Here is a 12,352-nt window from a genome sequence, read left to right as displayed (position 1 = left end):
GAACTGGAGAGCAAAGAGAGCTGTCCAGCAACCCAAAAGGTTGGCAGCCTGCTTTAAAGCACATATAAATCTCCCATAGCTAAAACATGAGGGCTGGGCAATAAAGCACAAAGAGATCTTTAGAGTCCAGTGCTCATATCCCAAGCCCAGTTGGAGGGAAAGTCCTAATCCCTTCCTCAAAATACTTGTAGCCAAGGTGAGTGAATCTAGCTAAAGCTGCAACCAAGTCCAACTACAGATTAAATTGACTCAGCCTGCTACACTCATGACCCAAAAGAGGTGTGCCCTTTTCTGGAGGTAAATATTAGCACTTAAAATTTTTTTTCCTTTTTTTTTTTCATAGAGATGGAGTCTTACTATGTTGCCCAGGCTGGTCTTGAACGCCTAGGCTCAAATGATCCTCCCACCTCAGCCTCCCAAAGTGTTAGGATTATAGCTGCAAGCTACCATGCCTGGCCGATGTTAGCACTTTTTAAGCTACTGTTCTTTAATATACAATTACTAGCATAAAATTAAAATTAAAGAGATATGTGAATAAGCGAGAAGATATGACCTATGGTTAAGAGAGGTCAGTAGAAGCCAACCCAGAGATGATTTTAATGTTGGAATTATCAGACATGGACTTTAAAATAAGTAGAAAAAATATGTTACAGTATCTAGTGAAAAACGTGTGAATAGAGAGGGAATATAAGCAGACAGCTAAAAGCTATTAAAAAGAACCAAATGAAAATCTTACAAATAAAAAATGATATTGGAAGTGAATACTTTATATAATGTGTTTAACAGCAAACTGGACACAGCAAAGGAAAAGAGGGTCAGCAGAAGCACAATACCTGTAGAAGTGCAAAACATACTGAATATTGCCAAGAGAAATAAAAAAGATCTAAATAACAAAGATTATACACATGCACACACACACACACACTTTTTTTTTTTTTTTTTTGAGACGAAGTCTTGCTGTGTCACCCAGGCTGGAGTGCAGTGGCGCAACCTGGGCTCACTGCAAGCTCCACCTCCCTGGTTCACGCCATTCTCTTGCCTCAGCCTCCTGAGTAGCTGGGACTACAGGCACCCGCCACCATGCCTGGCTAATTTTTTTTTTTTTTTTTTTTTTTTTTTTTTTTTTAGTAGAGATGAGGTTTCACCATGTTAGCCAGGATGGTCTCCATCTGCTGACCTCGTGATTCGCCTGCCTCGACCTCCCAAAGTGCTGGGATTACAGGTGTGAGCCACTGTAGCCGGCCACAAACTTTTTTTAATGCATTGCACAACTCAATATTGTTGAGATGCTCATTCTTCTTTACCTAATATATAGATTAATGATAGATTCAGCACAAATCCAACAAATCCTCTAAGTCTCACCTCTTGTCTCAGCCATAACTGTAGAGGCCAGTTTTGAGCATGCTTGAAACACCTGCATGGAAGTCTAAACTGACAGTGCCTCTCTTAGGCTTCTTTGATGTCAAGTGGTGGGATACCTGGAGGAACCTGGTTGACAACTCACATACAAGTGCCCCGAAGCTGTGGCCAACAATATAATGCATTCTTCTATCTCTCTCCTTTCTTGACTCATTCCCAGTCCAAAGTCTCAGGATCATACCCACACGTAAATATTTTGTGCATCAGCCTTTGTCTCAGGATCTGCTTTTGAGGAATCCAGACAAGACAATAACTGGTTCAGCAGACTTGAAAAAGTTGATTCTTATGCCAGCAGTGGAAAAATCCAAGAAGAAACTTGTAGCATGGAAATGCCAAAGGGCTCAGAAGTTAATGACACTGGGTACCTCTGGAAGTGGGGTGAAGAAAGGATAAAAACAGAAAGACTTAAAAAAAAAACAGTTAGATTTGGAATCTCCTTACCAATTCCATTTATTAGAATGACAGCCTTAGTATCACCGTAGCAGAATTTTTGAGGTTTGCTCTCTCTAGTAAGAGGACTGAGGGCTATGAGACTTTAGGACAATTGAGGATAGAGACTTAGTGAAAATGTACTTGCTGAATTTTAAAACTTCTCCTCTCCCTCTTCAGCCCTTTCACTTATTTTGTTTCTAGAATGCTGGCAGTCAGCTTTAGATCCTCTAGACAAGAGATTAGAAGACTCTACGCTAAGAAATCCAACTAGCCAGCATGCACAACTGATTTCCCCAAACATGAAGTCCTGCAGCCCAGGTCTTAACCTGAATCAGGATGAGGGGGTGGTGGGTCGAGGTGGGGCTGTTGAAAGTGCTCCTGCTTGCCACGTACCTGCACATCCCACCCGCTCAGCTCTCCCTTGCCCTTCACTCATGGAAGTCTTTAGGCAAGTTTTTCACTTACAAGGGACGGCCTATCTTCTACCGAGACTCTGTGGATGTGGTTGGAAGTCCAGAGATAGTTGTTCTTTTACATGGCTTTCCAACATCCAGCTATGATTGGTACAAGATTTGGGAAGGTCTTACCTTGAAGTTTCATTGAGTAATTGTTCTTGATTTATTAGGCTTTGGCTTCAGTGACAAACTGAGACCATATCACTCACTATTCCATATTTGAGTAGGCCAGCATCCTGGAAGCACTTTTGTGGCATCTGTCTATCAAATGGAGGTATCTTTCCTGAGACTCACTGTCTACTCCTTCTCCAAAAGCTGAGCAAAGGTGGAGTTGTGCTGTCACCCATCCTCACGCAGCTGATGAACTCCTTTGTATTCTCTCAAGGTTTTACACCAGTCTTTGGGCCATATACTCAGCCGTCTGAGAGTGAGCTGTGGGACATGTGGGCCGGGGTCCTCAACAATGACAAGAATTCATCACTGACAGTGTCTTAGAGTACATCAATCAGAGGAAGCAGATTAGAAAGCGCTGGGTGGGAGCTCTTGCCTCTGAAAGTATCTCCATTTATTGTATCTATGGGTCATTGGATCCTGTAAATCCCTATCCAGAGTTTTTGGAGCTGTACAGGAAAATGCTTCTGCGGTCCACAGTGTCAATTCTGGATGACCGTATTAGCCACTATCCACAGCTAGAGGATCCCATGGGCTTCCTGAATGCATATATGGGCATCACCAACTCCTTCTGAGCTGGAAAGAGTAGCTTCCCTCTATTATTTCCCCTATTCCCTTATACACTTTCTTCCTAAGTGTATTCCACTTAGGAGAAACGCCCAAAAGACATCCTAGCCATCAAACACTATTCTCTCACAAAGTCCACTTTACTCAAATTGGTGAACAGTATGTAGGAAGAAGCCAGCATGAGCTCTAACTAAGGCTGACATAATAGTCTGTCTCCCATTTTTTTGACATCTGATCAAATGTACAGACTTGCCTTTGTTTTTGTGTTATTAGGAAATTCTGATGAGCACTACTACTCACTGATGCAGAAAGACGTTCTTTTGCCTGGAAGGCTTTTTAACACTTTGGACTTTTCTGAAGTATTTAGAAGTGCTAATTTCTGGTCCAGCCCCAATAGGAAGTCTACAATGAGAACTGGGCTTCTTTACCTATCTTTGAATGGCTTTTTAAAAGCTCTTTTAAAAGCAACACAGAGCTGAGTCTCCTTTGTCATACCTTTGGATATAGTTTCATCAGCTGTTTTTAATTGTAAACATTTTGTTAAAAGAGATATTGGTTTAAATAATGTAGTGTTCTAAGTATGATTTAGGACCATTATTTACCTACACATTACATATATTTTATAAGGATGCTAAACCAAAATATCCTTACTCTGTCAGAGTAGTGAACTTAATTAAACATGTTTCATTTCTGAATAAATTGAACTGAATCCAAACTATTTACAGAATTTCCTAAAATCACAGGACATTAAGGACCAATAGCACCTGTGCCAGAGATTTACTATTATTAGCTGGGAAGACCAATTCTAACAGCAAATAACAATCTGAGACTCCTCATACCTCAGTGCCTAGAAGCATGTCTCTCTTGAGCTACCGTAGAAGGGAAGAGACTGTTTTGTAGTCCAAATCACACAGAATATACATCGATTCCTTTATGATGACTGCTTAACTTCCCATTGCCTGTGCCAGAGAGGCTTTCTCATGTAGCTGATTAATTCCTGTACGTTACAGACAGGAAAGTTCCAGAAACATTAAGAACAAATTCTGAAAGATCTATGAGCAAATGGTGCTGAATACTTTTTTTTTTAAGCCACATTTTATTGTCTTAGTCAAAGCAGGATTATTAAGTGATTATTTAAAATTCATATTTTTAAAATAGCAACTTCAAGTATAACAACTTTGAAACTGGAATAAGTGTTTATTTTCTATCAATAAAAATGAATTGTGACAAAAAAAAAAATCCAACTAGTCTGAGAGAAAAAAGTCCTAAAGATACTGGCATCGGGCCTGGTGCAGTGGCTCATGCCTGTAATTCCAGCACTTTGGGAGGCTGAAGTGGGCAGATCACTTGAACATTCCAAAACCCTGTCTCTACTAAAAATACAAAAATTAGCCAGGCATGGTAGCAAACACCTATAATCCCAGCTACTTGGGAGGCTAAGGTAAGAGAATCGCTTGAACCCGGGAGACAAGAGGTTGCAGTGAGCCGGGATCACACCACTGCACTCCAGCCTGAGTGACAGAGCAAGACTCTGTCAAAAAAAAAAAAAAAAAAAAGATACTGGCATCAAGGTTTTCCCACATGAATGACTCAGTCAGAATACCACAGTCAGCAGGTCTCACCCATTTAGACAAATTTTCCAATCATTTTTTTAATCCCATTTTAAAATATGAATAAACAGCTATGAACTAGTAAACACCTAAGGAAGCCTATAACATGACAGAAATCAAAACAACTAATAGAAAACAACAAAACTTGGAAGAAGTAGAGACAAAGCAGGAAGATGAAACTTCAGAACTTCAGAAAGAAAAAAGAAACTATTATTAATAGCATCTGAAATAAAAGGATTCATGAAATGAGAAGAGGTTTTGTGAAAAAACAAACAAAAAAAGAACAAGGAACACTTGTCTTGGTTGTTTGTGCTGCTATAATGGAATAATGAGATTGAGTAATTTACTAAAGAATAGAAATATATTCTCTCATAGTTCTGGTGGCTGGGAAGTCCAAGCTCAAGGTGCTAACAGGCTTGGTGTCTTGGGAGGGCCTGGTCTCCATTTCCAAGATGGGGCCTTGGAGTCTTCATCCTCCAGAGGGGAAGAATGCTGTTCCTCAAATAGCAGAAGAGAGGTGACTCACTCTCAGAAGCTCTTTTTACTCTTTTTATAGAGTAATTAATCCATTCATGAGTGCTCTGCCCATTTGGCCCCATCTCCCAACACTGTTACATTGAGAATTAATTTTCAATATGAGTTTTGGAGGGGACAAAAACATTCCAATCATGACATAACTTTTGAAAATTAAAAGTATAGTGTATAAATAAAATTCAATAGAAAGCTCATAAGATAAAGTTGAGAAAATCTTTCTTAAAATAAAGCAAAAAAACCTTTAAAAATGAAGATGAAATAAATGAGAGAAAATACAAGATAATTATGTTACTTCTCCCTTATTAGATCCTACATTTGAATAATATGAATTCCAGAAAACAGTGGAGGACATGCGGTATATCATTGTGAAATTTCAGAACATAGGATAAAGAAAAAAAATTTATAAGCTTTCAGAGAGGAGAGAGAGAAAAATAAAACAAGCCACATATGAAGAATCAAGGATCAGATTTCACACCACCACCAGATGCTAGAAAACAATCAAGCAATATCTTTTAAAATCCTGAGCAAATATATTTTCCCACTAGATTTCTATACCCAACTAAACTATCAATAAAGAAAGGCTCTAGACTGAAGAAAATTTGGGCTTTCAGGAGCTCACAAAAATTACATCTCATGTACCTTTTCTCAGGAAGCTAGCTAGTAGATAATGTGCTGCACAAAAATAAAAGCATATGGAATCCATCATTCTTAGCAAACTATCACAAGAACAGAAAACCAAACACCGCATGTTCTCACTCATAGGTGGGAACTGAACAATGAGATCACTCGGACTCAGGAAGGGGAACATCACACACCGGGGCCTATCATGGGGAGGGGGGAGGGGGGAGGGATTGCATTGGGAGTTATACCTGATGTAAATGACGAGTTGATGGGTGCAGCACAGCAACATGGCACAAGTATACATATGTAACAAACCTGCACGTTATGCACATGTACCCTACAACTTAAAGTATAATAATAATAAATAAATTTTAAAAATAAAATAAAATAAAATAAAAGCATAAAGACGTTGGATCCAAGAAGAAAGAAGTCAAAGAAATTCTCAACACTTTGGTGAAATGAATTCCCAGGAATAGAGTGTGAAGTAGGCCTAGAGTGGGGCAGATCAGAAGATGCCAGGAGAGATTAATCCAGGTAAAGAAAACAATAGAACACCCTGGTGTGTCTGAATACAGAGAGGAAATATTTGAGGTTATTAGGGGAAAATAGAGGCTGAACTAGTAACGAATAGAAAACTAAACCAAAAAAGAGGAAAGCATTACTTTAGGAAAAATAAAATTGTGCAAGAAAGGAAAAGTAAAGATAGTATACTATATCGTTCGTATCTATAGGTTCAATGCTATGAATAACATTGAAATTGTCATACTAATTTAAACACGGTATTAATCTAAACAGAAGTATGATATAATTACATTGAAGGGATCATGGGACAGAGAGTTTGTGTGAATGTGGGTGGTAGTAATGGTGATGTGGTGGTCTGTGATAAAGGAGTGGGAGATGATGAATAAGAGCTAAATCCTTATTTTCCCTACATGATACCTAAAATTGAAAATTCAGAAGGTGGGAAATACAAGGCTGTTATTTTTATATATGGAGGTAAATAACAAAGAAGCAGCTAAAATAAATGAAAGTGGTTGCTATTGAAAAAGAGAAGACACGGTGGTCAAGGGTTGAATAGTAGGATGATTTTTTTTGGAATAAGTCTCATAGAATTGTTTGATTCTATAAATTATGTGAAAATCTAATTTTGAAGAAAATAAAAACAAAACTTGAAAATAATTACAGAATTATGGTATACTTATTTTAAAAAAGCAAATGGGTAAATATGGAGTGAGGTTAAATTGGGACGACAGGACTTGTCCTTTTCACCCAGGAAATTACAGACTCAGATGGAATACTGTGAAGAAGAAATCTCGGAGCCTTTGAGGTGGTGGGAGAGGTAGCCCTATATGTGGCATAGTGTTTGTACCTACAGATTCCCACTGTCTAATTTAAATCTAAGTCAGTTCACATACATAATTTAATTTTTGGAAGCAGCATTAAAGTAAGTAAAAAGGAAATAAGAAAATTAATTTTAGTATTGTATTTGATTTAACCCAATATATCATAACGATGATCATCTCAACATCTGATAAGTATAAAAATAATTAACAGGCCGGGCGCGGTGGCTCAAGCCTGTAATCCCAGCACTTTGGGAGGCCGAGGCGGGCGGATCACAAGGTCAGGAGATCGAGACCACAGTGAAACCCCGTCTCTACTAAAAATACAAAAAATTAGCCGGGCGCGGTGGCGGGTGCCTGTAGTCCCAGCTACTCAGGAGGCTGAGGCAGGAGAATGGCGTGAACCCAGGAGGCGGAGCTTGCAGTGAGCCGAGATCGCGCCACTGCACTCCAGCCTGGGCAACGGCGTGAGACTCCGTCTCAAAAAAAAAAAAAAAAAATTAACAAGATAGTTTACATTATTTTCTTCATAGTAAGTGTTGGAACTCCACTGTCTGTTTTATACTTAGATACATCTCAATTCAAATGTTAAATTTTCATCAGAAATACCTGATCGATATTTAGATTTTATAAAATTTACAATTGAAAAAGTAGATTCACCTATTCAAGTTGTTCCAAACGTACTTAAAAATTCCCCAATAACTGAATCTTGTACCAAAACATTTTTCCCTTAGTGTTTGCATTTTTATTTCTAAAACTGGTTCATGTTTTTCCTTCAAAGAATCAATTTGACTCTGAGGCAAAACCATACCAATTTTGAAACTACATCTGTCCAAGTTAAATAAATTCATTAACTCTTATATCAACTCAGTAATATTAACATTGATTTCAAAAGAGTATTGCATAAGTTGAAAAGCAATTCTAAATTTATCAATATAAACATAGAGATGCTCATGTTTTTCTTGTAATTTTTGCCGCCAATTTACCTAACAGTTGATTACAATTAAAATATGCATCTCAATTTATGCTTTAAAAAAATGTGTAAAAACATCACTAATTTGCTTTATGAACAATTTATATTTCAATATAAATTATTTTTGCTTTCTGTAGTACTTAAGTTTAGATCATTCATGTGCAATCTGATATAGTTGAGAAACCATAAATCATGCAGCCATTTTTTTTTACTTTAATCATTCTTTCAGTTTCAAGAAAATCTTGAACTGGGGTTACTAGTATTGTAAATCTTTATAAAACTCTCCCACAACTCTTAAGCAGTCAACATTAGTAAAGAGCACACAATCATCAAATACATCATTTTCTATTTCTTTCAATAGTTCCGTACACTCGTGGTTTACAACATGTACATACTGAATGATTTTAACAGCTGTATCCATGATACTTTTCATTAAAAAAAAATTAGCACAAATATTTTCAGTGTGTGTCACACAATGGAGTGAAGCAATAAGGGAAAAATCAGTCTCTTGTTTTAAAATTCTGATAAATCTAGATTTTTCACCTAACATTGCTGGGCCATCATCTGTCTTGTTGATAAAAGTAGTTTTTTTTTTCTTACCTAGTTGAAACTCTTCTTTGACATATCTAAAATATTCAAAGCTATCTACACATTGAGTTGGTTTTTTTCTTTAGGTCACAGACAACATTTCTAAGTAAATTTGAAAGTGTTTTTAAACACAAATGCAACCAAATGTGTCCAGTATTAACTGGGCACAGTCTCTTATTCTATACGGCATGTCTAAAGCTTAAAAAAGGGCCTTCTCATTTTTCACATTTTGAATCAATTGATCATTGACATTGTTAGTCTTACATTCTACAATCACTTGTTTGATGGCTTACTTCAAATTTTGCTTTTGTGAAATTTCTTTTAGTCTTTTCCTCATAATTTTCTAACAAAATTTCCACAACTGAAATGATTTCTTTCACCACCTCTCCATCTAAACATGTGGGTTTGGGTTTGGTTTAGTTTGGATTTTTGCGAAAGAATTCAAGCCATTTTATACCTGACCAGTTACAAGATCAGAACCTGTCAAAAATTGCTTAAGACATGTTTGCTGGACATTTAATACTGATTGCAAGTGACTAATTTCTTCAATCCTATTTTAGTTGTTGAGAGAAACTTCTTATCAAATTCAGTGTGTGTTTGCTTTAAACAGCTTTTAATATTGTCCATGTTATTCTCCTTTTTTTTTTTTCTTAAGAGCTTTTTTGTTTGGCTCTGTGGCAGCCAACTGCAATTGCCATATGTTGTGAGATTTGGAACACACCTTCTTCCAGTCTCTTTTATTCTTTACTGTTCGGGTCTTGGGATTAGTTTCTGCATTGCCACTCAATTCCATATCCGTAGGACGCCTTCATTTTAAATTTGAAAATTTGCCCATACTTATTTTTTCTAACTAGAAGCATAATTTAATTATATTATAATTAAAATAAGTATTTCGATTTAATTATCAATTACAGTTTACATAGAAATTGCTATAACTGGAGCTGTCTGCATGAAATATCCAAATGAATGCGTTATAATGTTACATTAGTGCATAGAAGAAAATCATTTGAAGGGAGTCAATCTGTCCACTGACTGCATCAGTGATGTGTTTGTGAATAATACTAGAAACAAGAAACAATGCTGGTGTCCCATACATGCACTACAACATCATAACGATGTCTTACGCAATGCAATGGGTAAGGTGAAATGCTGTCTTATCAAAATAGGATAAAATGGTATTGAAGAGGAAAATAATTTTCACAATTCTTCAGTGTTTAAATTTAATTAAAATTAAATACAATTCAAATTGTAATTCCTCAGCCACGGTAGTCTCATTCAAGTGCTCCATAGTCACATGTGTCTAGTGGCCGCTTTATTGGATGCCAAAACTTGGACTGTAGGAGAATGAGAACCGATTGTTAGGGTGCCAGGCGTTTTGTTAGATAGTTGGATCTCAAAGAAAGGATCTCAATTATTCCTCAGAACAGTCCTGTCTATCGTTACCCACATTGTACATGAAAAACCGAGACTCAGTGAGATTTAGTGACTTATCCAAGGCCATACAGTTAATTAGTGAAGCAGCTGGAATGCAGCTGTTAGTTTGAACCCGAAGCCCATGCTGTGTGTGCTGTGATGGTGTGGGGCCCCTTGCTTTGGTGTAATCATATACATAACTGAACCAGAAAACAGGATGCTTTTCCCTTATCTCCCTCACGCCTGGATCCCTTTTGAAATTCACAAGTCTCTAGTTGTTTTAACAATCTTGTATGAGTGAAAGTTGGAACAATCAACAAATATATATTGTCCCCTATGGGTCAGGCACTACTCTAGTGAACAAGAAACAAGAGCCTCTGCCTTCATGCAGTTTACAGTCTTAAGCAAAAGGAACAGAAAATGACAAAAAACACTGTTGGTGAGATACTTCTCTCAGAAGTAAACATTGTGAGTTTGTGAGTTTGCGAGTTTGCTTACAGTGATGCTTTTTTTTTTTTTTTTTTTTTTTTTTTTTTTGAGACGGAGTCTTACTCTGTTGTCCAGGCTGGAGTGCAGTGGTGCGATCTTGGCTCACTGCAAACTCCGCCTCCCAGGTTCACACCATTCTCCTGCCTCAGCCTCCCGAGTCGCTGGGACTACGGGCCCCCGCTACCATGCCCGGCTTATCTTCTGTGTTTTTAGTAGAGATGGGATTTCACCGTGTTAGCCAGGATGGTCTCAATCTCCTGACCTCGTGATCTGCCTGCCTTGGCCTCCCAAAGTTCTGGGATTACAGGTGTGAGACACCGCACCCGGCCACAGTGATGCTCTTTTTTTTTTTTTTTTTTTTGAGATGGAGTTTCACTCTTGTTGCCCAGGCTGGAGTGCAATGGCGCAATCTCGGCTCACTGCAACCTCCGCCTTCCAGGTTCAACCAATTCTCCTGCCTCAGCCTCCGGAGTAGCTGGGATTAGAGGCGTGCACCACCATGCTCAGCTAATTTTGTATTTTTAGTAGAGACAGGGTTTATCCATGTTGAGGCTGATCTCGAACTCCTGATCTCAGGTGATCTGCCCGCCTCGGTCTCCCAAAGTGCTGGGATTACAGGCGTGAGCCACCGCGCCCGACCCAGAGCGATGATCTTTATGGTGACACTGCTTTTTGTGATCTTAGGATGGGATAAAATCATCTCAGCATGCAGTAACTCTGCCAAGCGTGGTTGTGCAAATAGGTCCTTAGTAGGCGCTTTTGCTATTGAACATGAAGTTATCATCTCCAATTTTGGGTAATTATTTTCATTCCTGTCCATTTGTCCATTATTATCCTTGGGGGGCTAACATGTTCTAGTCTCTAAGGAGAAATGGGCAACAGGTCAAAGGGACAAATGGTAAAACTAGAAGGGCAATGTCAGGCTGGGCACGGTGGCTTACACCTGTAATCCCAGCATTTTGGGAGGCTGAGGAGGGCAGATCGCCTCAGCTTGGGAGTTTGAGACCAGCCTGGCCAACATGGTGAAACCCCGTCTCTACTCAAAATAGAAAAATTAGCCAGGCATGGTGGTAAGTGCCTGTAATTCCAGCTACTTAGGAGGCTGAGGCAGGAGAATGACTTGAACCTGGGAGGCGGAGGTTGCAACTGCATTCCGGCCTGGGTGACAAGAGCGAAACTCTGTCTGGAAAAAAAAAAAAAAAAAAAAGAGCAATGTCCTCAGATGAAGAACGTCAGATGGATTAGGAGACTTATTGTTTCCTAATAAGGGAAACACATTCAGAGCACCCCATACTAAGGTACTGATGTGATCAGTAAAACTATGATCTGTAAAAGCAACGTTTCAGACCTATGGTTTCTTTTCGGGCTACTGCACGAAGTTTCCTTTGGGTGGTGCAACCAGCTCTATAAAACTCTACCACCTGTGGTTTAGGATGCAGCTGAGGAGCACCGGGGGCGGCTGGATCTTCCAGGGTAGAGATTTACACGTACAAAAGTTTTTGTTTTTTGTTTTTGTTTGTTTGTTTGTGTTTTTCCACTGAGTAAAGTCTCAGGGGAGATAACCCTTGTAGAATATTTCAGAGTTCAACCAGATCCTTGTACAGTTGGGGAAACCTAAAGTTCAGAGAGTTTAAGTGATTAATCTAAAGCCACCCAGCACATTCATTCAGTGAGACTAGGATGTCTACATTTGCTTTCCAGCTAATGAGTTGTGGGTGAGGAGAGGAGGTGGGAGGGAGA

At 38.6% G+C, this 12,352-nt stretch overlaps 1 pseudogene; it reads left to right on the top strand.

Annotated features, from left to right (window-relative positions):
* Positions 1-2,187: 2,187 nt before the first annotated feature.
* On the top strand, positions 2,188-3,052 carry LOC100430154 (mesoderm-specific transcript homolog protein pseudogene; annotated as a pseudogene).
* Positions 3,053-12,352: the final 9,300 nt, after the last annotated feature.

The sequence above is a fragment of the Macaca mulatta genome, chromosome 7 (assembly GCF_049350105.2).
Source record: "Macaca mulatta isolate MMU2019108-1 chromosome 7, T2T-MMU8v2.0, whole genome shotgun sequence".
NCBI classification, from domain to species: domain Eukaryota; kingdom Metazoa; phylum Chordata; class Mammalia; order Primates; family Cercopithecidae; genus Macaca; species Macaca mulatta.
The sequence above is the reverse complement of the archived record's forward strand: the minus strand, read 5'-3'. Positions and strand labels throughout refer to the sequence as shown.